We start from the raw sequence: 27500 nt of genomic DNA, 5'->3' as shown, positions 1-27500 counted from the left end.
GGAAGCTGGGTTTTGTTTGGGAGAACTCTGCAGGCCAGAATTTTGGGTGAAACACACCCTACTGAATCGGGCAGGGCTTAAATGTGCAGATTTCCAACCAGAAGAAGATCCTTTCATTGGGAGAAGAAATGGGATCGTTGAATGAACTTACAGAAACTATTTGTATTTTCACATTCTTTTTTTTTCTCTCTGCAGGATAACCGAATTCTTTCCAGGTCATGGTTTATTCTCTCTGTTGACCTTTCTACCTGGGATGTTTTTGAGGGGCCTGAAGCTAAGTCCTTTGTGCCCCACTGGCCAGGCCTGCTGTATCTTTGATTAGGGTACCACCACTACCCTGCACAGCTGAGCATCCACATGGACACGTTTATTGGAGCAATGAGAATCTCACCTCTGAACAAAGCCCGGGGAATTCGATTGTTTTCCATGCTGAAAGTTTTCATTTGAAAAAAAAAAAAAAAACAACCCTCTTTGTTTAACTAATGAAAAGGAGGGGGTTACCACTCACTTCTCAGGCTGGGTAAGAATTCCACGGGCAGTAATTCTATTTCTTAGTGGAAAATGTTTCGGTTTCTTAATGTTGTTTTGCAGACTGGTCCCTTCCCAGCCCTTGCTCCAGGACCACACATACACACACGCACACCCTCATGCATGCACAGTGCTGCATTTTCCACCCTTCCCTGTTGAGGGTTAGGGATGGCTGCATCCTTTTTCCAACACCTGCAGAACAAGAATGAGGTGGGTCAAGAGCTGTCACCCAGCCAGAGGCGTCCCGCTTGTTTAGGAACACAATGCCTTTCCCGGCCCCATTCTAGCCCCAGAGGCTGGGTGGGCTGTGGAGGAAGGACACTGGACTCTCAACTTTCCTCATTTCTGTGTATCCCTATGTAGAGCAATTTTCTCACCAAATGAACGCTGTGGTCTCTAGCAGGCCCTCCTCATGTCAGTATGAAATGACGAGAGTACTGTCACCTTTGAACTCACTGTGTGGTCAAAGAGCTGCTGAGTGGTCTAGACCACACAAAGCAAATCGGAACACTGCCCCAGGAGGCAGCTCAGCAGAAGGAGAAAACTCATGCACACTCAGTTAGACAGGCCCACTCTGTCAGTTAAATGCCTCAAGTGTTGGATAAGTGCTAGGTGGACCACTCTGAGCCTCAGAGTCTGGACTTATCAGCCAGGGGTATGCAAAATCATGAGCAGTATGTCGGCAAAATCTGTCTTTTTCCCCCCCTCTCCTCTTTTCACTGGCCTTCTGGATGTCCAGCCCCATTTGTAGAAAACAAGCCACCTAGAATTGAGAGCTGGACGGCAGAGCTGAGTGAGAGCCAAGGAACCTCCCCAGGTCTGCTGAAACGCTGGCGTGAGCTGTTGACATGGCATAGCCCACCACCAGTGGGAACCATGGCATTCAGGGATATGAAGGATTCCTTCTCTCTCCAGATCTGTGAGCAGGAACGATGCATCCACCCCGAGCATGTGGCTTAAACACAGCTCTTCACAAAGCAAGCAGGAGATGAGGACAAGACGACCATTGTGTACAAAGAGGCATTTAGAAAACTCCCTTTCCTTACTTGTAAAGAAAAGAACAGCTGTTAGCATCCTGAACGAAGAGCCTTGAAGGTAGATAGGATAGTAAGAAACAAGAGTGCCAGCCAGATCAGTTTGGGTTTTAAGTAATGGAAACCTTGCTTCTATAGTAACTACAGCAGATAAATAAATAAGGAATTTATTGGTTTTTGTAGTCTAGACACTTTTTTAGTTAGTTCTTCGGCTGGGGCTAAATACACAAAAATCAGATTATATGGTTAGGGCTAACCACCCCACTCCGTGTGTGTGTGTGTGTGTGTGTGTGTGTGTGTGTGTGTGTGTGTGTGTTCCTTTTCTGATAAACTTCCCATCTTCAACCTAGAAGCTAGCAGAAACAACTTGCAGAGACCAGCATCCTTGCTTCTTAAAGACTTGGATGTGTGGGTTGCTAAGGAACTCTTACCATTTGTTGAGTACCTGCTCTGTGACAATGCTTTGGTTATATAAAGACGAATACAGTAAAACTTTGCTTCCTAGGTAGAGTTCTGCACACAGCTCCTGCTACGAAACTGTATAATTGCACCCAGGGATGTATGCAAAGAACATTCCCCCATAGTACGTCCAAGACACAGAGTAGGTGTGCCGTGACTGTGAAGGAAATGAATGGATTTTCTTCCTTACCTTAGGATATCTTTACAGAGCCTTGGACAAAAACCTCGGAGATCCTGGAGCGATGAGGACAGGCTCTAGGCCATCTGAGGCCACCTCTTATTAAGCATGCTTAACCTCAACAGAGCCAAGGTAGTGTACAGCAAGCATCCCCCCGGGCTTGCTGGGCAATCATTACTTTTTATTATGCTTCTTACTGTCAGGTACTCTGAAATCCACACGGACGGGTCCTGTGATTTCAGGTGGTCCCCAAAGAGAAACTCGGGCGTCAGTGATGAGCACAGCGGGAGAGGATGCTGGCTGCCTATCGCAAAAGGGCACATCACCATAATCGCAGATAGCTTGTGAGCATATGCAGAAAGAATGCATCGCAGAAGCAAGTGTCAGGAGCTGCTGGGCAGATAGGGATACACAAGCCAGATGCCCCTCCCTGCTTCCTTCTCCCCCTCAGAAGATGCCTCTAAAATATGTGGTGGGGGCCTGTTTTATCTCTCTGCCCCACAGAACCTCCTCCCAGGAGCCACCTTTGCCGCTATCCCACTAAACCCACCCTGGCTCTCCCTTGGGCTGGATGCTGCCTTCATATTTCATGCGGAATGCGGCAGCTTCCCAGGGAGCCTAAGGCATGCCCTGCATTTTGATGCGCTGGCCAGCTCAGAGCATGTCTAATGAGGAGGCTTTCACCACATGGAGGAGTCAGGCTTGGTGGTGGAGATCAGGAGCAGGGGGACAGCAAGGCGCTGAGGGCCATGGAGGGGGGGGGGAGGGGAGATGGCAGATGCCTTTGTAAAACACTTTGTCACTAGAGGGGATAACTGTGGGCCAATGGAAACCACATTAGGATCAGACCAGACCTTCAGAGAAAGAGCAGGGAGCAGCCTTGGGAAAAGGATAAAATTAAAAGAGGAAAGAGAAGGCAGGAGGGGTTAGCCTCTCAGGTGTTCACCTTGCAGTGGGCAGAACTGGACATTTCTGGGTTTCTTTCTCTGGTGGGCCCCTCTGAGTTTCCTTAGGGACTGCTTCGTTACCTGGATGATCCTGCTGAAGACAAGGTTTCCCTTCCCTTAAAGCCCCATCTACCTTAATTTCATCCGTTGTTCCTTATTTTGACTGGCTCTGTCGAGATGAATTGACTTTTGCTTCCCTGAGTACACTATGGGGGCAGAGCGGGCACCTCTGACCGCCAACCCAAAGCTTTAAAGTGTGAAGAGACACGCATGTGCACAGCCCTCCCAACACTCCCGGCTGTCCAGTTCCAGGGGGCCAGCTCCCCAGCTTGATCTGGTAGCTGCGGCAATCCCATTTTACAGATGTGTGTAAAGTGAGAAAGCCACGGATGTCTTTGAGGAAGGCTTATTTATCGAGGGGTAAAATGGGGGTCACACTCTCACGAATAGAGGGGGAAGTGACGCTGTTGCCTCTTTGTCTACCAGAGAAGGATGGGGGGGGGCTCCAGACAAGGTCACAGAACTGTGCTGGGCCAGGAAACCTTCTGCGTTCGAGAGAGAGAGAGAGAGAGAGAGAGAGAGAGAGAGAGAGAGAGAAACTTCAGTTCTTATTCAGTCATGTATTAGAGAAAACCTTAGCCATAGGGCTATGACCCAAATGTCCTTTGCCCAAATGGGTCGAATTCCCACATGTATGAATCAATAGAATTTAATTTAAGGCTGAAGTGTCACGCTTCCAGCCTGGACTTTCAGACGAGCTGGCTGGCCATTGAGAGACTGAAACCCAGTCTTCTGCTTTAGCATTTAGGGGATGGAGTCACAAGCCATGATCACCAGTTACCTAACTTAGGGAAGCATTCTGCTTTGGACCAGGAATGTCTCCCAATGGCTCTGCTGAAGGGCTGATCGCCAGCTTGTGGCAGTCCTGGGAAGACTATAACTTCTAAGAGGTGTGGCCTATTGAGAGGAAGTCAGACATTGCAGATGTGTCCTTCAAATGTGAGCGCTTGACCTCTGCCCCTTCTCGTCTCTATTTTCTCTCAGTTACTGTGGGGTGACCTCTGCAATGGAGTCCTTGCCCTGGATGTTCTGTGCCCTCCCTAGGCCTAGAGTCAAGGAACTATGGACTGAAACCTCTTAAACCATGAACACAAATAAATCTTGTCCTCTTTGAGTTTATTTCAGGAAATTGGTCAAAATGAAGGAAAACTGAGCAAGACAATATAATAGAAACAAAGCTTTAAATGTTTAGAAAAGATCATTATAATATGGAATCTAAGTTTCCTTTGAAACTGTGACTCCTCTCTCTGTCTTTCTCTCTCTCTGTCTTTCTCTCTCTCTCTCTCTCTCTCTCTCTCTCTCTCTCTCTCTCTCTCTCTCTCTCTCTCTCTCTCTCTCTCTCTCTTGTGTGTGTGTGTGTGTGTGTGTATTACCTGTTGTTTTTGTTCTGGGAAAAATAATCGCTGATTGAAGTAGTGTCCCCTTAGTGAATGGTAACCAGGTGCTAGACATTTTCTTTGTCGTCTTCTTGACATGGAGCCAAGTGAGGCTGTCCCTCTGTGAAGCTGTGAGGGCAGGTCTCAGGAGGCAGGATAGGAACCATCTTTGCATGAAGTTGTGGGTTTTACCTCTGTAGGAAACATTTCTATCCGGTCATGCCGCTTTGAATGTATCTTTACTACAATTCCCTTTGTCTGTCAACATTGTTCTTCCTTATTTCATCCATTAGGCTCCTAATTCCCTCACAGTACTTCTTCCTGACTCCTCAGATCTGAAATCATGAGGCACCTGTGCACTCATGTTCATTGCAGCTCTGGTGACAACATCCAAGATGTGAAGTAGCCTTGTGTCCATTTACACCATGTATAGGTGGAGGTTTGACAGAACTGAGCCTGGTGGTGCTGGGCTGTCATTTCACCCACTGGGAAGGCAGAGGGAGAAGTAACTAAAGTTCAGAGCAGTTAGAGTATAGTGTGAGTTCAAAGCCATTCTGTGCAACTTCATGAGCCTTTGTCTCAAAATAAATGCTAGAAGGAGGGCTGTGGACACAGGTAGAGAGTCCTTGCCTACCATGCCCCAGGTCCCTTGCATGTTCTATCCCTACCTAGAAACACACACACACACACACGCACGCACGCACGCACACACACTGGAACACTGCTCAGTTTTAAAATAGAAGAAAATCTTGTAAATGACAGCTCGGGGACAATACATGAATAAAACAATCTAAGTACATAAGGACAAGCGTTCTTTGAACTTGCTTATGTGCAGACTCTAAAATAGTCAAATGTAGAGAGGAAGGTACAGTTGCCAGAAGTAGGGAAATGCTGAGCGGAGGATCTCAGTTAGGTAAACGGAGCCTGCTGAAGGCTAGGACCCAGCATGACGCCGATAGCCAATGGCACTCCACCCAGCAGAGACAAAATTGCTAAGGAGCCAGATCTGTGCTAAGCACTAAAGTACACATGTACACTTTTTTTTTTCACATGGAATTACCTTTTACTCTCTCTTTATGTGTTCTCGACATTCTGTTCTTTCCAAGAGCTGAACAATCTCCAATTTAAAATTTTAGGCTTTATATTGTTACTCTTTTCCTAACTAGAGGAAATATCAGGTTCTCCAACCCTCCACCTGGTTCTCAAGGTAGGACTCTCCACTCCCCAGCAGGTGGTTTATCGCATTTCCATTTATCCATCCTCCAGTCTAGGGAGAATGTTGCATGAAAAGGCGGTTCAGCCCTCAGGTCTAAGTTACTGGAGAGGTCTTCACGTCTGCCTTGTGAGGAAGCTGCCTCTGCAGCACTCACAGCCAGGGGATCCAATGTCTAGCAGACGGACTTCAGCCCCAGCACTGGTTAACCAAAACTCCATAACAAAGTCCCACAGTCTGGGCTGTATAAACAATGGGAAATTTATGTCTTGCAATTCTGGACGGTAGAGGTCAAAGGGCCAGTGAGCTGCCAGGGAGAACTGTTCCAACCCTCCTTTCCCTCTGCCGATGATAAGGTTTCCTAGCAGTCCCTGGTATTCCTTGGGCATCTATGTTCACTTGCATCTTCACTGGGCTTTCCCCTATGTGCTCATCTGTCTCCAACATTCCTCTTTTTACAAGGACAAGTCATATCGTGTTAGTGGTCCACCCTACTTTAGTATGATTTCATCTTAACTGATTACATTTACAATGACTGTATTTCCAAATAAGGTCATATTCTGAGAGGCTGGGAGGTCAGGGCTTCAATATATAAGTCTGGGAAGGCCACAGTTCAACCGACAGCTGGTCCTTGACTGCCAATGAACCCTTAAATATGAAGAAGACACTGTGTTGTCTTGAGGCTTCTCTTTGTCTGGTTTAACAACCTCCAGTTTTTTTTTTTTCCAGACTTTTTTTGTCTTGGACGTTTCTTCTGAATGTCTTCCCTGTCAGTGCCTGGAGTGGAGGCATTCTGCCAGCTGGGCGCCAAGGATTTTACTTCACATCAGCTCCAGTCAAGTTCAAGTTCACATCCTGGCTTCCTAGGTGTGTAGAGCATAGCTCGTATTGATCCCAGACTCTGCTGGTCCCACCAGGTCTCTGCAACATGGATTGGTCTTAAACTTGGATGTCCCTATCCAATAAGCTGCCATTTGGCTCCCTTTCCAGAGCAAGCAAACAACCCAGGAGAGAGAGAGAGAGAGAGAGAGAGAGAGAGAGAGAGAGAGAGAGAGAGAGAGAGTTAGTTCTAGCACACTACTGGAAACCGCCTGTCTGGTTTGGGTAACGCTACATTTTTGTGGTTCTTTTCGTCACTCTCTGATCCCCACGGCTACAAACCCTGTTCCAGTCTTCGCATCAAATCCATCACCAAAATGAAGATCTATGACGTGGTCTGAGGCCACCTCATTTGCTGGATCCTGAAACTGAGGCCTGGAGGTGGGTTTGCTTGCTGAGCCCAGCTTCTCATAAACACACTGTGTCAACGGTGGGCCTCTCACCACACTGCTGCCACGCAACCCTCCGTGAACCTTATGTGCTAAGGTTTGTTCCATTTTCTTGCAAAATACTGACATTCCCAGTTCTTTGTTTTCCCTGGATGGGTTCCAGGGAAATAATGCTTTCCTACTTTGGAAATCTGTCCCACACGTCTTCTTTTAATACTTCTGATAAATCCCCTGCTCATGATTCAGATTTTTCGGTCCTCTAGTCAGTGGCCTTTGGAAACAATTGGTTTTGATCAGTTTTTGTTTGGAGGGAGGCAAACATCCTTCCTGATGATCCACATTCTTTCCCAGGGCACCTTTTGAGCCACTTTTCCTTTACAGATAATTTAATTTAGTCTATATGCTACTGTTATGATGAAACGCCCGAGGATGGGTGGCAGCTAACGATAGAAGGTTTGTTTAATTCATGGTTGTAGAAGCTTACGAGCAAGACACAAGTTTCTGCTCAGCTCTTGTGAGAGTTTCATGGTAGGGTGGGGTGGCATCGAACTGTGGGGAGCAGGTGAGATTTTATATGGAGAGAGAAAGGCAAGGCCAAGTTTTCTCTTTTATGACAATTCTCGCTGGAGAGAACTAACCAGAGTCCCGCAAGCACTACATCAATCTCTTCAGGAGACAGAAGTTTCGGTGACCTCAATATGTCCTCCTTTCACATCAGCACACTGAGGACCACACCTCCAACACAAGAATTTTAATGAGATAAACCAAGTATAAACCCAGGGTCACAAAGAAACATGAAAGCAGAAACAGGGCAAAACAAGTCACAGATTTTATATATATATACATACACATATATGTATATGTATACACACGTATTTATTTGATTTTTCAATTTTCTTTTTTTGATATAGGGTTTCTCTGTGTAACTTTGAAGCCTGTCCTGGCACTTGCTCTGTAGTGTGTAGATCAAGCTGGCCTTGAACTCACAGAGATTCACCTGTCTCTGCCTCCCAAGTGCTGGGATTAAAGGCGTGTGCCACCGCTGCCCGGTTCAGAATCCTTTTTGAAAGACTATGAAAGATTGGATTAGAAGAAGGTCAGAGTTAAAAGCTGTGTGGAACGTGAAGAAATATGGAAAGGGATGGTAAGCTCCATGGCTCTGACTTACGTATTATGTATGCAGATGGGACACATCTACCAGCCCAGATCGAGGTCACGAGCCTGGCCCTAATCCTTCCAGGACGAGTTCTGATATTCTCAGGAAGAGGGAGCTTTAGCTTGTTTTACATATGGAGTTAGCCTCTCTCTCTCTCTCTCTCTCTCTCTCTCTCTCTCTCTCTCTCTCTCTCTCACATACACACACACACACACACACACACACACGCACACACCCTCACATCACAACATTAAATTTTAGTAATCAGCATGTAGTGATCAGCAATAAATGTTTCTATCTTTTATTATTTGTTATTCTTAAAACTAACAAAGAGCTCTCAGCTTTAAAGATACTTCTCTGTCAGCAAAATATTTCCTGTGTGCACTATAATTTATACTTATTGAATGAAAACATCATCTCTCACAGTCTATCCTCTGTCTAACTGTCTTGAATTTCCAACACAAATAAAAGAGGTCACAAAGAACAACAGAACCGACATAACCTAAGTCGTGTTTCCTTACCCTTCCCATCATGGGCATTGCTTGGGAAAATCTATTCCTCAGATGCAGGGATCTGTTCTTTTACATGGAAACAGGCTGCTCTCCAAGGGAACTGCAGCGGTCCTTACTTCCAAAGGGGACATGGTACAAGCTATATGGGTACAATTTTATAAATGAGCTGCCACATGGGATACAAGAGTTATTAAATGCTGTGAGACATAAATGTGTGTGCGCTATAATTGGACTGCAAACTGTTCTCCGAAAGGTTCCTGATTTTGAACCAAATGCCTAATTGCCAGCCATGGGACACTAGGTGGTCGCCTGGAAGAAAGGAAGACATTCTACAGAAAAACTGTGTCTCTGTCTTACTATATTAGAACTAAAACAATGGACCCCAAAGATAGGGGAATTTCCCTAGGAATCTCATGTTGAGAGAAGGAAGACACCAGAGGGGTTCCTAGAAAAAGAAAAAGTCCGAGAAAAGGACTTTCCACCATTCTGACACCTTGTCAGACCAGCTCCCAGGGTGAGGCTGAAGGCCAGAAAATGAGGGTGAGCGTGAGCATACCTTGTGTAGAAGCATAGACCCTTGGCCCTCTGTTGAAAATCAATATCATCACGTCAGGACCTGGAAGATGTCCCGGGTCTCTTTATCCCTCTTCTCAATGTGTGTGGCCACACCGAGTAACATTACCCCCACCTCCACACACTATTAACTTGGCTCTTATCATTGACTGGTTGAGAAAGGGTGGCTGAACCTAGCTTGGAACACAGGCTATAATCCCAAGTTCAGTATAAGAGGAAATGAAAACTGTTAAAACAAGTGGGTCCTCGGTACTTCTGCTCTTGATGCCCCCCACCTTGGTTGCTACTCCTGGGGACCTCTTGGACTCACGTGACATAGTGTTCTCAAGTCAGCCTAGATGACGATCACAGGCAAGGAAGACATAGGGCCTGAAATAGGGGGTCTCCTCTCTAGTATGGTTAATTATGCTTGCTTTTCTCCTTTGTGTAGTCAAGCTTGATCTCTTATCTATTTTGCTGTCCAGATTTCTGCAGGGCATTGCCATCTAGGGCCAACATCCCGCCTTAAGAGTCTTTGTCTTTCTCCCCCTGGATGGGGACGGTGCTTTGTATAGCCCAAGTCTTCAGGGCATGCGTAGTGATGGGGCTGTTTCTCTGCAGTCTCCAAAAGTGTAAGAGTAGCTCATCCCTGTGTTTTTGCCCTTGTGACTTGCACCTTCTTCCTATTCCTTTTATTACCTAAGCTAGTGGGCTTGTTTTTCCCTGAGACAGTTATATAAGACTCTCGCTTCTCCAAATCCATATTAGCTCATCTCTACTCCCTCTGCTTCCTCGGCCTCAGAGGACTAAGGCAGAGGAAGGAAGAAACAAAGGCAGGAAGCAGAGAGAAAGCTCCCAAGACTTATGCTCGCTGGACCCACCTGAGTATGAAGCTCGGGTCTCAGTGTCTGGGTTTGGTTTCCTTGTTCCTCCGTCAGAATGGAGGGGACATATCCACATATCCATGGATGTTTCCTGGGAGCAGGGTGCCAGCGTATGCAGGAGCCAAAGAAATGGCTCTCGGGAAACTTTGCTGGCTCTCGTCTGTCCTCCTTAGGGAGAAATTCAGCTCTGTGAGTTGGAGCAATTCCTTATGCCCATCTCGGACCCTGCAGTTTAGATCTTCATTAAAAGAAGGTCCATTGAGGGGCTTAACCACGAAACTCCCCATAATAGTGAATACTCAGAATTACTTTCCACCTGATACTGCTTCATTTAATTGGACTAAAGCAAGCTCCCCTGGCTCCAGACTCCCTTGAAATCCTGCCCAAATTTGCCTGGCTCCTGCGTGGGCCTGAGTAAATACGCGGCAGGTGCGCCGAGGGGTGGCGAGCGAGGCTCCCGTGAACTGTAATGTTGCCGCATGACTGATTCTCCCACCCTTCGGCCCTCCCTCGAAATCCCAGGACCATCCCTGCTTATGCAAAGAGTAGGCTCCCTAGTGCCGTCTTACGAAGAAGTGGTAGAGCAATTTCATTTAATATTGCTAGTGCTTCCATTAACCCGACTATATTGCTCTCCATCCTCAATTTAAGACTCCCTCTTTCTCGTGATTACCGCTGCATTTCAGAGCACCTGAATGTCCTCCCCAGACCTGTGAGTCAGCCTGGAATACGAGGATGATGGGATGATCAAAAGCTATAGCTCCTTGGGTTCTCGGACTTGGAAGCAAAGCAGCATTCCTGCATCGTCCTGGAGGCCTTCGGAAGTGGCCCAGGCGTGTCCTCTAGGTGGCTCTGGTGTTTTCTGTACATACTGTCTCTATTTCTCTTTGCTTTCTCCTTCCTCCCTGGGTTTCCCCCTCCTCACCCCTGGGGGGAAACAACAAAGTTGGGGCTTGTGACTGTGGTGTGGATAAACAGAGGCCCGTTGAATGACAGGTGCCCCTTGACTTATTGTGGGGTTATTTGAAGACAAGTCTATTATAAGATCAGCTTGCAATGGAATTTATCGAGATACGACCTGTTATGATTTAGACACAAGGCCTAATTCTAAAGAGTCATGTATTGAAGACTTTTGGTCCTAAGGTGGTAGATCCAATCTTTGAGAGATGAGTGCCCTAATCTTATCAATGAATCATCTCTTGATGGATCATCATTGACTGGACTATTGAAAAGTGGTGGAAACTGTACAAGGCGTGGCTTGATTGGAGGAAGTGGGTGTCTAGTGGCAAGCCTATGAAGGGCGTGCCTTATCTCTAGCCCCTTCTCTGTTTTTCTGCTTAGGGGCCACTCTGAGGAAGCAACCTCTTTCTCTGCATATTTCTGATGCCTTGTTGTCCAGCTTCATCACAGGCCCATAGCCAAAGAGGCAGCTCAGCGGCACGCAGATCTCTGAAACTGTGAGTCAAGACTGTATCTTCCCTTTAGTCAAGCGGCTCTCTTAGGTATTATGTCAGCACCACAACAGTTTACATGCTGAGAGTGTTCTGAACACAGCTACCATCAGGCAGCTCCGTGACGAGGACAATAGCCTGGCACAAAATGATGACCTTCCATGACGTTTCCTGGGAATGTCTACAAGGAAATGTTTTTCTTTTTTGCTGATGCACACCGAAGAAGTGTCATCATGTCTATAATTTGCTTTAAAATGTTGTAGGCATATTGTGAAGTAAGCATGACCCCCTCTAGCCAGCACAACCCTCAGTGACTTTTGTTGTCATAGTTTTGAAAAGCATCTTGTCAACAAGTCTGAAATGAAATCTCCAAGTCAACCTCTGAGAATGGCTCCACACTGAGACACCCAGCTGCCACATAAAGCCCTCAGAACCAAAGTCCTAAACAAAATATGTTCTCCCAGTCCTGTTTAAGCCTAACATCCCAGCCATCTTTCCCATTTTGGTAAACAGAACCACCATTACCCGGATGCTTGAGCCACAGGCCTGTGGGAGAGACCTGATCACCTTCTTACCTAACCTCCCTTGCCTATTAGCTTTCTGTATTCCACCAGCCACTCACCATATCCACAGCTGCCCTTGCTTGGGTAGCAGCCGTACAGAATTCATTCCCTGATTGTACTCCATTCCCACCATAGCCAGCCTGATTGTTTACAAGGTATAAGCCAAGCTGTTTACTTCCTTTCCGGATCCCTGTGAGGACAATCAGGTCCAAATGGGGCCCATTGGTCTTTTTCCGCCTTCTCCCCTCTCTTTCTTACAGTTTCTCTCTTTTCCCTAAACCTACAACCCTTCTGGCAAGGAGCCAGTCTTTCTCTATACTCTGCAGTCTACCTCTCCAGGATGGTGATTGCTCTAGTTCAGCTCTCTCGCTCTCCCTCTCTCTCTTCCTCTCTCTCCTTTCCCCCATTTCCAGTTTCTTCCTATTCTGCAGGGCCCAGCTTACACTTCCATCCCGAAGCAGCCCCGCCTGTCTTTCTCACTCTTGCACCTGAGTCTCTTTACCTTCATACGGAAATGACCTCCCATCAACGAATGCCACGTGGGCATGGTGCTCGTTATCCAGCGCATCCATTAATGAGCCAAGCAAATTAATCTTCAACGTTCTTCTGCTTTACGCATCTATTTATTTCCTTGCTTGTGTGTGTGCAGGCATCCTTGGGCCACTGCGCCCCTGTGGAGGTCAGAGGACAACTGTGGGAGCCAGTTCCCTCCTGCCACTTCGTGGGATCCACTGATCAAACCAGCAGACCCACTCGCAGTGCCTTTACCCACTGATCCATTTTGCTGGCCCCCCCACTACTCTTATTACAAATTCTCGTCTCTGAGCCATATCCCTCTATTCTCAGTCATTAGTACTAAGCCAAACTGTCTTGCTCTACACTGAGCCTGGACCACTTCTCTGTAAGGTGCACACTCCTTCCACACTGCCATCTGCCTGTAGCTTTGCCCCCCCCCCCAGTATTGCAACACCAGCCCACTAATGCCCTTGAAAGGTCTGTCAGGTAGCCAGGTGGATAAAGTGGGACCTATGTACACTACATGTATGTGTTAGTTGTAAGTGCTTTATCTGCAATCCCATGTTCCTCTAGGCGGACAATTCAAGAACCCTTATAAAAAATATGGCACTTCAGATGTTAACATCATACTCCAGTCTCTTGCAGTCCATGTTGTTCCTTCTACACGTGATATGCCGCTGTTGCCCAGATCAGCACGTGGTTGCTTGTTTGCTTCTCAGACACCCAGCAGCTCAGACCCAAAATAATCACACAGAAACTATGTTATTTAAAACACTCCTTGACCTATTAGCTCTAGCTTCTTATTGGCTAGCTCTTACATATTAATTTAACCTATTTCCATTAATCTGTGTATCGCCACGCGGTTGTGGCTTACCAGGTAAAATTCCAACATCTGTCTCTGGGTGGGGGCTACATGGCTTCTCTCTTACTCCTGCCCTCTTTCTCCCAGCATTCAGTTTAGTTTTCCCCGCCTAGCTCTGCTTTACCATATCACGGGCCCAAAATAGCTTCTTTACTAAGCAATGGTATTCACAGCATATAGAGGGGAATCCCACATCAGGCCAGTGTTGAACATGAAGGCCTCTCCCTTTCCTGGGTGACCCTGGCTTTCCTATCGGTCTCAGCTAACGAGAAGTGAATGCTGCAATCTTGGGGCTCACTCTGAGGTCGCAATTACGTAAGGATTATTAATGAAGCAACAATGTCAAAATTGTGTGAAATCAAACTCAGATTTAAGTACTTAAAATAAACAGATATAAAGTAACAGATGTCCCGTTTTGTTCTCAGATGATTTCATCCCTTGTTAAAAATAAATGTCTGGCTTGAAAGAAGAAAAAAAAATAAAAGGGACTTTACTCCCATGTTAAAAATTAATTGAATCCAGAGACTGGTAAAGCAACTAAGTGGTGTAGGATTGTTTTCCCTTTCTTAAAGCAAAGATATATTTGTGTTGATTTTTATTTCAGCAAGTAATGAATTCATTGCGTAGCCCCATCTTTGATAGGCCAAACACACGTCCTTTGAAACCCAAAGGGAAAATTTCTCCGAAGCTATCATGCAGATAAGAAGGGGGCTCAGTGTATCTATCTGAGGAGAATTTACTTCCATTTAAACCCCAAAGGATGCAACAGAAGAGGCTTTGGAAATCAGGGGTCCTGCCTGTCCTCCTCCTTTTCCCGGGTTCCCGTGGAGGGCCCCTGCCTTGGAATCTCAGGGTGGAATTCCCAAAGACGACGTCTGCTGAAATTAGTAATGAAGAAGGCAAATTAGGTCATCTTGCCCGTCCCCCTGCCAGCTTCCTACACTGTGGTTAATTTTCCCCTCCTTTGATCAGACACATTTTAAATGTTTCAAGAGATGGAAATTACACAAGTTTTCTCCCTCCAGAGCCCCGCCGTCTACTGATGTTGCGGGACTCGGTTTTCTGCCTGCGAGACCCCGAGGAGTTTTTCCAACTGTGGAAGGTTGTTTGTGAGCTCTCAACTGCCTTTACTTTCCCAACATTTCTCATCATTGCTCTAGTTATGGCCCGATTCATAGGAATCAGGGGTCTGTAGGAACGATCCAGCTCACAAAATGGCCCTGGGAACATTTGAAGGGAATGACTGATCTGTAGAGTCTAAGGACAACAAAAAATGAGAGACTGGTATTGGGAGTCCTTGACAAAAGGGACAGAAGCTCATGGACCTGACACCAGTGCTCAGCACGAGCGAGCTGCATTTGACGGCGTGTTTTAGAGGAGGTTAAACAGGCCAGAGCAGAAACCGCACGTTTCCAGAATGAAAATACACGTGTTTTCAAGTTTTTAGAGACTTAGAGGGGAAAATGTTTCGTGTTTTCTAATGAATTAAAAAATTCTATCGCTCTTGTTTTAAATCCCATTTCTGAATACCCTACCTGGGAAAACCACTGTTGATTACAGTGGGAAATAAAAGACAGGATAGGGGTGCCGGTTGTACAGTGCAGCGGATATATTTCATACTGCTCACGGTTATTCTGGCAAGAAGAAAGGGCCGAGCTCGAAGTCATTCTAGCAGTCCCAGGAGGAAGCGGTCTTGTGGCTCTAACAGCGGCACTCTGCACCTTGCTACATAGCCAGCGCACCCTCTGCTTCAGAGGCTGAGCCAGAGACCTGGGCGCTACTACACAGGTCTCACACCGTGCCTCCCCTTCCCGTGTCTGCTCTTCATTCTGATCTTAGTTGTGGCCAGCAAAGGAGACACAAAATGCTCTTCGTTGCGTTTCTAGTCCTTCATGCTGCTGTTTTGTGGCAGGCACTGTTGCCAACCATCCCTCCCCCCACCACCACACGCATTCCTTTCCCCTTCCCAGGTCATCCTCCATTTTGACTTTGAGTGTCGTTATGCTGAACTGTTAAAACACAATAGGATGGAAATTCACTTTTCCAGCCTTCCTTGGAGCTGGCTGTGTGGCATGGTGCTGGGCAATTAGATGTACGTACCCACCCACCCTCACCTAGACGCCTCTGCCTCTGTGGCCTTCACCTTCCTCTTTGTTGCCATTTTGCAATTATGAGTGTGACACACAGAGACGAGGAGATTTGGCAGTAGAGACATTGTAGCCCTGCCAGGAAGCAGGAAGGCCTTGAAAGACAGCCCAGTGTGTGTGTGTGTGTGTGTGTGTGTGTGTGTGTGTGTGTGTGTGTGTTGGAGAAAATAAACAACTGTACCTAAATCCACTACCACATGGCTTTCTGTCACTGCCAAAAGCCTTCCTGGCCGACACAAACTATCATGCTGTCAGAGAGTCACATGACTTGTTCTTTGCCGTGACGTGCTAAAGGCCGGGATTAAAGGATAAGAGCTTTCTGGAAGAACATTTTAAGTTCTATCAAGTTATTGATATCTTCTAACAAGTTTATCAAATGAATGATTCGTTACAATATCAAGGACCTAAAGGACCAGGTTGGGATCAGACTAAATGAGGCGGAACGGAAGGGCTGGAGTCAGCAAAGCTCTCAGCAGCCTTCTTCCTGAGTCACTGAAGGGCATGGATTGGGGGCCAGTGGGCTGGGGACGTGGGCAGAGCTGAGGAGGGAGGGGGAGAGGCCGGAAAGGGTGCACTAGAAACCAAGTCCCCCTTGGGTTCCTCTGCGATAGTTTCCCCCTAGCCCAAGGGCAGCAGGAGGGTCTCACAAAGGGTTCTTCGTAATGTAGAATTTGGTTTGCCAATATCTGACTGCACGTCTGCTGCCTGGAGCTGCACGCGGACTCCATGTCTGCTCTCTCGCGAACCCTGTGCGGTCTTCTCTCTCAGGAACCCATAGTGTGGCTGTACTATCCGCTTGCACTTCCATCATGGCGCCGATGTGTGCTTCTCATCCCTGTGATCCGAAGGTCCCTGTGGGCTTGACTCCACTCCTCCTTATCCTGACAGTTCCTGAAGCTCCCAGGACCTTCTATTGCCTTGTTTTGAAGCCAGCATCTGTAGAGGGTTCCCCGTATGCTAGGTAGCATTTTCAGCTACTCCCATGGGCCAAGCCCCTGGATCCTAAGTTTTCATGTTCTTCCTCTCCCTCAGGCCTAGAATATTCCATGTTTTCCTGACAGGAAAAAAACCTCATCTGCCGTGTTCTTCATTCTGAACCTGTTTACCCTCACCCTCCTCTTCCTCCACCCCTTCTTTTTCTTTCAAACCATCACTGAAGAGTTCTACTGCCAACAACATTCACTATGTGAGCTCCTTTGGCTGGTAAAGAAGTACCTGTTCCTACAGTGTTTTTAATGACAGAAATGACTTCATCTTGGAGCTCGGGTGCCCAGCCAAGACCTCATGGGCCCTAGAAAAAAGAGGGTTCTAAAGAAAATAGCACCTCGAAGTCAGTCCCACAAAGCGCAGGGAGGAAGACCTTGCTTACCCTGAGTGTCTTGGGAAGTCACTGGGATGGAAAAGGCACTCCTGAGCAGCAGGGTTCTGTGCTCAAGCCTCAGATAACATGGTCTACAATCCCTGCTGTGTCCACCACCTAGCTGTATGGCCACAGACAAGGCCCCTCTTGTCTTCCGGTTTCAGCTTCTTGTTTACAAGATAAGTGGTGTTTCAATGGCGCAGATTTCAGGGTTTCTAGTAGAACAAACACCACGAGCTAGTCCTCAAAATCCAACAAAGGACACCAACCCCCCCTGGATTACTCAGTGGGGAGTTTAAGACAAGAGATTGGCTATTGATGCTTTGAAGGGCTTTGGGAGAGAAACCAACCCACAAAGCCGCCTGGAAGCAGAGGTAAGTGTTTCTCCCCTGTGAATGTCTCCAGGAGCAAGGAACACATGTGCGCTGTCACTCAGCAGCAGGTATGGGGCCTCGCAGGCACCTCCTGTTGCATGTTGCTGCTGCTGCTGACACCTGGACGATTAATTAATTAGTTGAAGTATTGAAATAAGGATGCCTGAGCATCTTAGGTTCCAGTATTCTGTGAGTAGTCTCATTGGCAGAACCTAACCAAAGCTGGCAAAGAAGTCTGGGAAATGTAGTTTTCAAGCTTCTGAAACCTGGAGAGAAGTGTTGACTATGGGCTAAGGTTTAACCAAGATACCACTGGCACTGATTGACATAATTCCTGGCAATTGGTAAGTGTCTGGATTTGTTAGCGACCATGCTCATAACTATTGCTATCTTTGTTTTCTTTTCTGCAGTTGGCAAAGAAGTGGGATCACAGTCCAGTTAGTTCACCGTTTTGGGCTTCAATTTCCTCATCTGCACAGTGACAGGATTGACTAGATGAAGGCTAGGGTCCCTCTCTGCAGATAATTTTTTTCTTCCTACCTTCATTCAAACAAGAAACATTTGCCAAACATCTTGTTCAAGTCAGACACTGGGGATAGAAGGCTAACTGTGGCTGTGACATCAGCAAGATCAGGCTTGTGCAAAAGTCACTATCTAGTGACAAAGACAAAGGTGTAATTTCTGCAGGTTTTTAGTCCTGAGTCGACCTTGCCTTTAGGGCCACGAAAATGGACTCCCAGTCCAGTGCTCTTTTCTACGTATGCCTTTCCCTCTCGGATTACTCTAGCAAAGCACTCTCTTTACCAGGGGAAATTTCTTCTGCCACTTCCAGGTGCACACATCACCAACAGACCCTCTTTTCAATAGGCTCCATTTCCCATTGTCCACTCCCCTTTCCCCACATTGGCCTCAAAATCAACTCGTCCACAATGTCGAGGTGCGATGAGTCACAGCTGGGACAGCAGCCGGGGACCTGGTCAGTACCTGCGGAGCGGGCAGCGTAATAAGGAATGTAAAAATATGAACGCTCTGAGTCCCTGTGATTTCCCCGTTTGCCCAATCTGTCACTCTGCTAGCCATGGATTCCCCACTATCGCTCGTGACCCTAACGCGGGGTGGGAGACCCCGTGCGTTCCATCTTGTATCGCCGCTCACTCTGAATGCATTTCACATATTGCCGTGGAAACGTCAATTCCCTGAGCCAAGAAGACCCCTGCTTCCCAGAAGCTCCCTCTACAAACTCTAGAATATAGATGAGCCGGGTCCAATCACGCGCTGCATCTGGACCCAGAGGATTTGCAGCACACCTGCATTGGAGGTAAATCGATTGGCGCTTCTTAATCCTGGCTACCACCAGGCAGGTTCTCCCCTACTCATTGAAGCTTAGTAGCAACATGCCCTTCACTGTAAAGAGAATTTTTTTGTCCTCTCGCTTGGGACTAAAGGTCAAAGTTTAAATCTATATTTAATGCCATTTTCTGAAAACTGGATTTGTGATTCCCTTTATGCTGGTATTACATATCTTAAGGGATTTCAGGGGGAGAAATCTGGGAAGCCCAGTTTCTGAGAGTGACCTTTACTTTAAATGTGTAAATAGGATGGAGCTTGTGTTTCTGGGTTTTAAACCTTCTAATTGTGCTTCCAAAGACAGTTCTGGAAACCATAGGCTGGGCTGAACGGCTACACAGAAGCCACTTTGAAATGATGCGACTTTGCAGATGAAAGGCCGAAGGTCAGGCTTGCTAGGGACAGTTTTGCTGAAGCTTTGTGCCCTGAGCCGCAGTGAGCCCGCATTAGAATATGCAAATAGCGCAGCCTTTCACTGTCTCCGGGAAGGGAAAGTTCACGTTTACTTTAACTCTACTTTTCCTTTGAATTTTATAAAACATTATTGAAGTGGCATCAGAGTATCATTCAGAATGTCAGTTTTAAAATATTTCAAATATTTACCTAAAGGTTTTTTTTTTTTCCACAGCAGCCTCCATAGTCTGAATGTGGCACTCGGAGCTCATATGAAACGGACCCGTCTTCAGACTGCATGTGCTCAGAGTTATATATTTAAAGGTGGTGATGGGGACTTCTCCTTTTCTCAAGGGCCTCCAGCCAGGACAGACAGATGGGAGGACAGTGAAAGTGGGTGAGAAACTAGTAAATTAGTAAGACTTAATAATGACAATATTAGTCAATGTGTCCTGATAAACTGACATTAAAAAAAATCCTTGATTTGCATGTTATTGTCACACAGTCTCAAAATCTTTTGCTCAAACAGACAGGCCCAAGCTGGCTTTGAACTCCTGGTCCTCCTGTCTCCACTTCACAAGTGCTAGGATTACACTATCAGGGCCCGCTGACAAGTACTCTTTGTAAACAGGATGGTCTGTCGTTCTTGGCTATGTGGGAGCATCATGGCTATGGAATACTAGTGTTCATTACTCACCTGCATCATACAGTCTGTTTGTCTCTGGGAACCTTAACCTGTCCTGCCCTCATTCCTCCCTGGGATGCGCACAGCAAGGCGAGCCTTTGGACCAGCCTGACACTGTCCAGATGTTGACTGCGTGGGACCCACAGAAGAAGGGACATTTTTTTTCTTCAAAGGGAAGGGTCTAAGTGACCGAGTAGCAGGACCAAGTGACAGCCCCAGCCTGTTGGAGCCCATAGCTCCTGTGAGCGCCACATGAATATAAGACGAAAGCTCTGTGGGCTCTAGTCCTGGAAAAGATGACTCTGAGCAAACCCTTTCCATATCTCTCTGTCGGGTGCCTTCTCTGTCAGACATCCAACTTAGGAGCAGGTTGCAGCAGATACAGGCTGCTGTTTGCAGCTGCCTTAATGACCGAAGCAGGTCTCTTTCTGGTCAGCATTAAGCTCACAGGATGGACCCAAGTTGTAGAGCCTGGGGCAAATTTGTTCACAGTTTACAGCCACAGCAAGCTTCAGTTTTGAGAGAGGCAACTAAATATCTACTTTATGGTCGCCTTAAACTTTCCTCTGAGACCTTAACAGTCACCCTCCTGACAGCAACTCCCAGCTGCATCAGCCCCTCCTCGCTTTCCTGGATGGCCTTTGTTTTCTTATTCTTATGAGCTGAGTCCTCCCACTGCCTTCTCTTCTTGGTCCCTTTGCCCCCAAACAGCTGTCACTGAAGCCACTGTTGACCCTGGCCTTTCTAAAAGATCGCTCTTCCTCTGGCATCTTTTATTTGATGGGGGCTGCCTTAGGCGAAGCTGATTAAACCAGTCCCTCCACTGCCAGGCTTCCTTCCCTGGGGCTTTGTGCTACCTCGGGCTTTCTTCTTACCTCTCCTGTGATCTTTTACCTTCTGTTCTCTGAGCTCCCTTCAATTCTCCCTCTGCACTTTTGTTTCTGTGTGACCTCGTCTATTCTTTCGCTTTTAACTATAGCAGACTTGAAGACACGTCTTTAAACACACACGCACACACAGACACACGCACGCTGAACACACTGCCTTTCTCCAATTCACTACTACTTCTCCCTCGGCTCCTCCTTTCTCTTTTAAGGCCAGTTGCCACCAAGCCAACTTAACATCTCCCACTGCATTGTCTTTGCCTGAGGCCCTTTTGTATTTCATTTCCCCAAATCTCAGAGCCTAAGGTGCTCATCTGATTTGCTCTACTGAGATATTTTCCTTCCTTTTCCAGGCGTCATTCTTCCGCTCCATTCTCAGCCAAACCAATGTCTTAATTCAGGACCCTTGTCTCTTTACATCTTGGTTAATGAAATGTTTGACTTCTGCGTAGATGTGGAAGGCAGAAGCTAAAACTGTCACCTTTGGGGCGGATCTTGTATGACTCATCTAGGTGCACGCCGCACTAGAGGCACCTCACCTCACCTCTTGTAGGCATTTAGGAAATACCGTGGTGGCAAAGACATAAGTTCTGAACACGGTCCCTGTTGTTAAGCAGACTCAGGTTCAAATTCTGTCTACATCTCTGATAATCTCTGGGACTTTGGGAAAGGGACTAACTAACCTCTCAGAGTCTCATTTCCTCTTCTCTAAAAGATAAGCTACGGTAAGATTGCCTGCCTGTCTCGTGGGCTTGGGAGAAGTGACGGGAATGGTGACTATGGAGCTTTCTCTCCAGGTTTGATACAAAATATTAGTTCAAAAATATAATCTCTTATTAAAAATATTCAGCGGCCAAAGAAAAATGTTCCATGGTCAAGATCACTCTGTGTGTGTGCGTGTGCGTGTGCGTGTGTGTGTGTGTGTGTGTGTGTGTGTGTGTTAGGCCGGAGGTCCACCTCAGGTATTCTTCTGAGACAGTATTGTCACATAGGCTAGCTGTCAAAGCCTAGGGATGTACCCATCTCTGCGCTCTGAGTGCTGCCATTACAGTTGTGTGCCACCACACTAACTTTCAGGTTAATTTCTAACTCATATTTTTCTCTTGATTTATTGCCTTATGGTGTGTGTGTGTGTGTGTTTCCACGGGTGTTGAGCATGGTGTATATGCACAAATGTGTATGAAAATTCTCGGCCTTATTTCCTTGAGACAGGATCTCTCCCTGAATCTAGAGCTAGGCTGGTGGCCAGAAAACTTCTGTGGCCCTGCTGTTCCCACTACCCACCCACAGCCAGCCTTTCATATGGACACACTGGGATCTGAACTCGGGTCCTTATATTCTCACAGCAAGTGCTCTTACCCACGGAGCGTTAAACCTCTGCTCAGTCCAGGTGTGAGTGACTAAAGTGATTGTCATTGCCTCCTAGACCAATCCCTAGTCTGTGAGGTGCGTGTGGAGTGTGCCCGGCCTACACAGTAATCTTCCACGTTCTCATCATCTGCTTCCCATGTCTGAGAGCTCCAGGGATCTAGGTGCTACCTTGGAGGACAAGTGCGTGTCTTAGGAAAGCAATCTCTTGTGCTCCATGATGCTCGTCCGAGCTCTAAGCTCTAGACACAGTTAATACCCATAGGCCCACAATTCATCTGGGAACGTTTCTCAAACAGTAAACTTGTTTCATTAAAATTGTCTAATAAGTTCAATAAACACTTTAAAGACAGTTGACAGTCAAAGGAAAAGGGAGTTCAGTATAATTCTAAGTTTAGGTTTTTCTCTTTATTCTCTACTCTCTAACCCCAGTTGTGGATGGGCCACCACTAAAATTGACATGAAGCAGTTGGATCTGGATTGCATTAACCTACTTCAATGTACTTTCAAGGAAGCAGCATTGACCAGAGGTCTGAGAAACTAGAATTTCACTGCCTTCTCAGTAACTGAAAAATCAGCCCTGTAAAGTAGAAGTCTGAAGCCAAAGGATGGCAGTTGTTCCCACATGGAGAAAAGGAAGCCAGGTTTCACTGTCCAGCCCAAGGACCGGAAGCTCAGATGTTTGGACCTCATAGTGAAGTCTCCTAAAAGCTGCTCAATTTCCCCTACCTCAACTTCTGCATCTTTAAGATAAGAACAAATGGTACCTGAGGTAGACAGAGAGTACTGTTGCCTAGGAACAACATCCGTGGTACTGTCTAGGCAGCACACGGGATGCCCAACGAGACAAGATGCTTATCAGTGGGATCAGCAGTTATTACAAACCTTTTGCAAATTTCTAGACAGAGAAAAGTTGTCATGTCAGAATGAGAAGCACATATTTTTACAAAAGGGCGCTTGGGGCTGGGGAAATGACTTCAGCAGGTAAGAGAACTGACTGTTCTTCCAGAGGACCCTAAGTCAGTTCCCAGCACCCATAGTGATTCACAACCCTCTGTAACTCTTGTTTCCAGGAAATGCAACTCCCTCTTCTAGCCTCCATGGGCCCCGGGCTTGCACATGGTAGACAGACATGCATGAAAGTAAAACATATGTATAAAAATACAATTAGTTGTTTTTTAGAGGTTACATCTATTGGCTGCTTGGTCTAAAAGGACATTGATATCACTAGTTCCATGCTCCGTGGACATAAGAGTCGGGGAGTGTAAAGAATGACAAAGCCAAAGGACGAGAGCAGGGCTATAAACCCTGTCTGGACAGTGGCTGTGCACTCATCAAATAAGACCTCCACAAGACGTGGCCCTTAGGCTTCCTATCATGGCTGAGGGAGGGGCTCATGAGGCCCCACCCCTTCCTGAGGAACTATAGGCAGTCAGGAGTTACTGGGGAGAGAAGTCACAGTCCCTAGTGATGTCACCACTGCTAAGTTACAACCATGCTCATGCAAACAGGGGATCACATACACAGAGGCAGAAAAGTGGGAGGGGAACATGTGAAGAAGAAGGATATACCAGGAGTGGAAAGGGATGAGAAGATAATGAAGGGTGAATATGATTGGAGTACTCTGTGTGTGTGTGTGTGTGTGTGTGTTATGAAATTGTGAATGGATTTTTTTTGTAAAGGCTCACATAAGCCAGTTTGGAAATGTCCCCAGATTCCCTTACACTTCCTTTTCTGAGTCAGCACCTAACCCTATATGTGATGATCTCATTCGGCACTCTGATCCCCAGCCCACCTCACAGCATGGACCTCATGCTTTTTGCTGCCAACTCTACAATGCAGTAAGACACTTTGAGGCTAGGCAGTACTATCGCTTTCCTGAGCTCTGCTTCAGTTGTCACACAAGAGTCTGTCTATATTGCAAGAACACACTTTCCCACCCAGTTCACACATGTGTGACAAAGACATCTCCTGCAAATGAAGAAAATGCCTCCAAAAATGTGCTGGTGTTTGCTTCTCTAAACTGACCATTTGTAAAGAAATTTGTGCAGCATCTCTCTGCCTTAGACCACCTCACCCATGGATTACCCTTCACCAACAACCCACCACACCTCATTCTTTTTTCCCCCAAAAGATAAAGCTGCATGACTGGAATATGTGTTGTGGGATATTTTATCACACTGTGAACCCCGAGATTATGTTAATTAAATAAAATCGATCTTGTATCAGGAGGTGGAGCCAGCAACCAGTTGACAGAAAGCAGTCATAGAGAGTTAGAGGTAGTCCTAAAGACAGACGAGGAGATACACAGGAAGTAGTGGGGAGGGACTTAGAGTGTGGTGGTCTTTTTGGGGTTTTGGAACAGTGGAAGGACACTCTCTTTTCTGAGATACTGGCTAAGGAGGAAGGTCAGCCAGTTGTTCCTCAACCTCTCTGAGCTAGCAGGTTTTCATACCAACGTCTGACTCCCAAGTCTTTATTGGTAAAACCATCAGATATGAATTTAGATGAAAAGCAACAGATATGGGGGATGGAAAAGGTTAAGTGTGCCAGCTGCCCTACTTGGGGCAAGGACTTGGCCTGGAGCTTACCATGGCAGCTATCCTAGGTCTTGAAGGAAGCAATTTGAAGCATATGTGAAATTGGTCTCCAGGACATAGGGTTCTCACTCTCTACCAACCAGGAAAGCCCGACGCAGCCATGGCCCAGACACCTTCCTTGAACCAGGCTGGCAGTTCACTTAGAAAAGCTCAGGACACAGACTCTCCCAGCCAATCTAATTACACAACCCACAGCTTCTCCAGGCTGTGAGTCACTTTCCCCTTGAGTTCACAAGCTTTGATGGCACCCTCTTCTGGGACTGGTCACATTGTTGCCATGCATGTCTTTCCCACTCCTCTCTTAGTCTATGTGGGCACCGTTATGTTCCCCTCTGTGCTCTCCTGGGCCTTTCTATGCCATGCACTGCGCCCGATGCTGTGGAAGGCCCCAGTGAGTGTCAGGTCAATAAACACGGTTAAAATGTCAGCTGACAATTAACCCACTTCAAAGGATGAAGCACTCTATTTCTAGAAACTATATTGAAGTAATTGGTTCACAGATTAAATCACTAAAGTGCTTACTGGACAAGTGAGTGAGTGACTTTCTTGGCACAGTTCATAACAAGTGACACATCTTTGATCAGTCACCAGGAATGTGAGTTTATCCATCAAGTATTTATTGAGAGCCGTCTGAATGCCCAAGATTGCTCCAGAGCTTAGGGGAGGGTGGATAGGAGAGGGAGAACTGTGAGTCCTGGGCCAGACCCCAGACTTCTACATCCTGATGCAGAGAAACTGATTATAAAACCCTCTGTAGAACTCCCTTGACACAGCAAGCTGGCTCCGGATCCCTGGCCAAACTTGCTGAGATGTAGACATGGCTCATCCAGACAGATTGGTTGTGAGCAGTGTCTGGAGACCACATCGTGTCACAATGCAAGATGGTCACATCATTAAAGCATCCAGACATGCGCTCAAGCGTGATGAAGCCAAACCAGAGTCTGCTGGGAGACGAGTGGCTCATCACAAGCCCAGGAACAGAAAAGTCAAGTAAATAGCTTCAGAGGAGATGCCAACTGGACAGAGGGGCTGTACCAGTCTCTCCCCAAGAGCATCAGCTCTTCATCTTATCTGCCTAGACTGCCCGACTTCCCTTGTTAATGGAAATATGGTGAGCACACATTCTTTCTTCACTTGACATGGATTTTTTTCAACGTTTCTTTTGTCTTTCAGCCCAGCAGCTGGGAAAGCTACATCTGATTTTTCCCAGCCTCCTTTGCAATCCTATCAGTCAGTGAGACAGAAGCCAAAGTCTGCTTGGGGCTTCTGCAAAGGCTGCAGGTTTCTTCTGACCTAGACATAGACATGCCATCTATTGTCAACACCAAGACAAATACAGAGAATCAGCCCCAAAACTCCTGAGCTACCAAAGCAGGCTTAAAGTATTTTGCTATGGGAGAAAAGTCCAATTTTGCTTAAGCCCCTGCCAGGTTTTCTATTACTCACAGCTAAAGCTAAATGTACTTCTACCTGGATTATATAGGTTTTTTTTTAAAGAAGTCTTTTTCTTTGCTTGAGGGATAATTGAAATTGTGTCAACTAATGACACATAGGAAAGAGGTGTGGCAGAGAGACAGTGATTCTTGTAATACACCAAGACCTCGAGGAAGGGCTCTGTGTTGTGGCTATGTAAACAGACCTTCTCCCTTCTCTCCAAATAACATAGCATAGAAGCAACTAAAATAGCACTGGGCGTGCGGGTTGAGATAACGCTCAGCACTTGAGAGCACTGGCCATTCTAGCAATGGAACTAGGCTTGATTCGGAGCACTCCCATGCCAACTACCAACCCACCACCTAGGATTCTAGTTCTAGGGAATCCAATGCTCTCTTCTGGCCACTACTGGCACTGCACACATGTGGGACAGAGATACATGCGTACAAGACACCCATACACAAAAAATTAAAATTGAGCTAGCCTCAAAAAATTGAAATAGCATTTTAACAATAAAGCTTCAGTTATTTGGCTAACTGCCCTCAAGTATCTAGTTAGAACTCTCAAGTAATTGGTCGACATAATGATTTGAACCAACAAAACTAATATAGACCTCATAGTGGCCAAGGGGTCAGGCTATAGAACTGAACTTCTAGAGTTGAGGTCCCAGCTGGGCCACATATTGGCTATGTGATTTTATTCAAGTCTCTTAGCCTTTCTGTGCCTCAATTTTCTCATCTGTGAATTGGACACAGCATGACTTCCCTAAGTAAGTCATGTAACACTGTTGGGAGGATCAAATTAATGAAAACATATAAAGTGCTCAGAATTTCACTGCCTGTAAAGAGTACATGGCAGAGGGCTCACTAAAGCTGTTACTATTGTTGTCCAAGACTAGACTGTTTGTTGTTATTGCTTGTTTTTAATTTGACACAAAGGCCCTTCTCCACACCAAGTTAGAGATGAAGTTGTTTAGAATTTCAGATGTGTTTTTGGTGTGAAGTTTGTCCTTTACTTGTCTACTACCAACCAAAGGGACATGTACTGTGACATTTTAATACAAAGATAGGAATAGGAATTGGAAGCACAAATACATATTCCTCAGGTTTCTCAACTGGTACACACAGACACACAGACACACACAGACACGCGCACACACACACACACACAGACACAGATACACACAGAGACATATGCATAGACACACACACAGATACACACACATAGACACACAGATACACACACAGACACAGAGACACACACAGACACAGAGACACACACAGACACAGAGACACACACAGACATGCACACACAGACATGCACACACAGACACACATACACACAGACAC

Source organism: Alexandromys fortis, unplaced genomic scaffold (assembly GCF_014885135.2).
Source record: "Alexandromys fortis isolate MF-2015 unplaced genomic scaffold, M_Fortis_MF-2015_v1.1 scaffold_64, whole genome shotgun sequence".
NCBI lineage: Eukaryota > Metazoa > Chordata > Mammalia > Rodentia > Cricetidae > Alexandromys > Alexandromys fortis.
The sequence above is the reverse complement of the archived record's forward strand: the minus strand, read 5'-3'. Positions refer to the sequence as shown.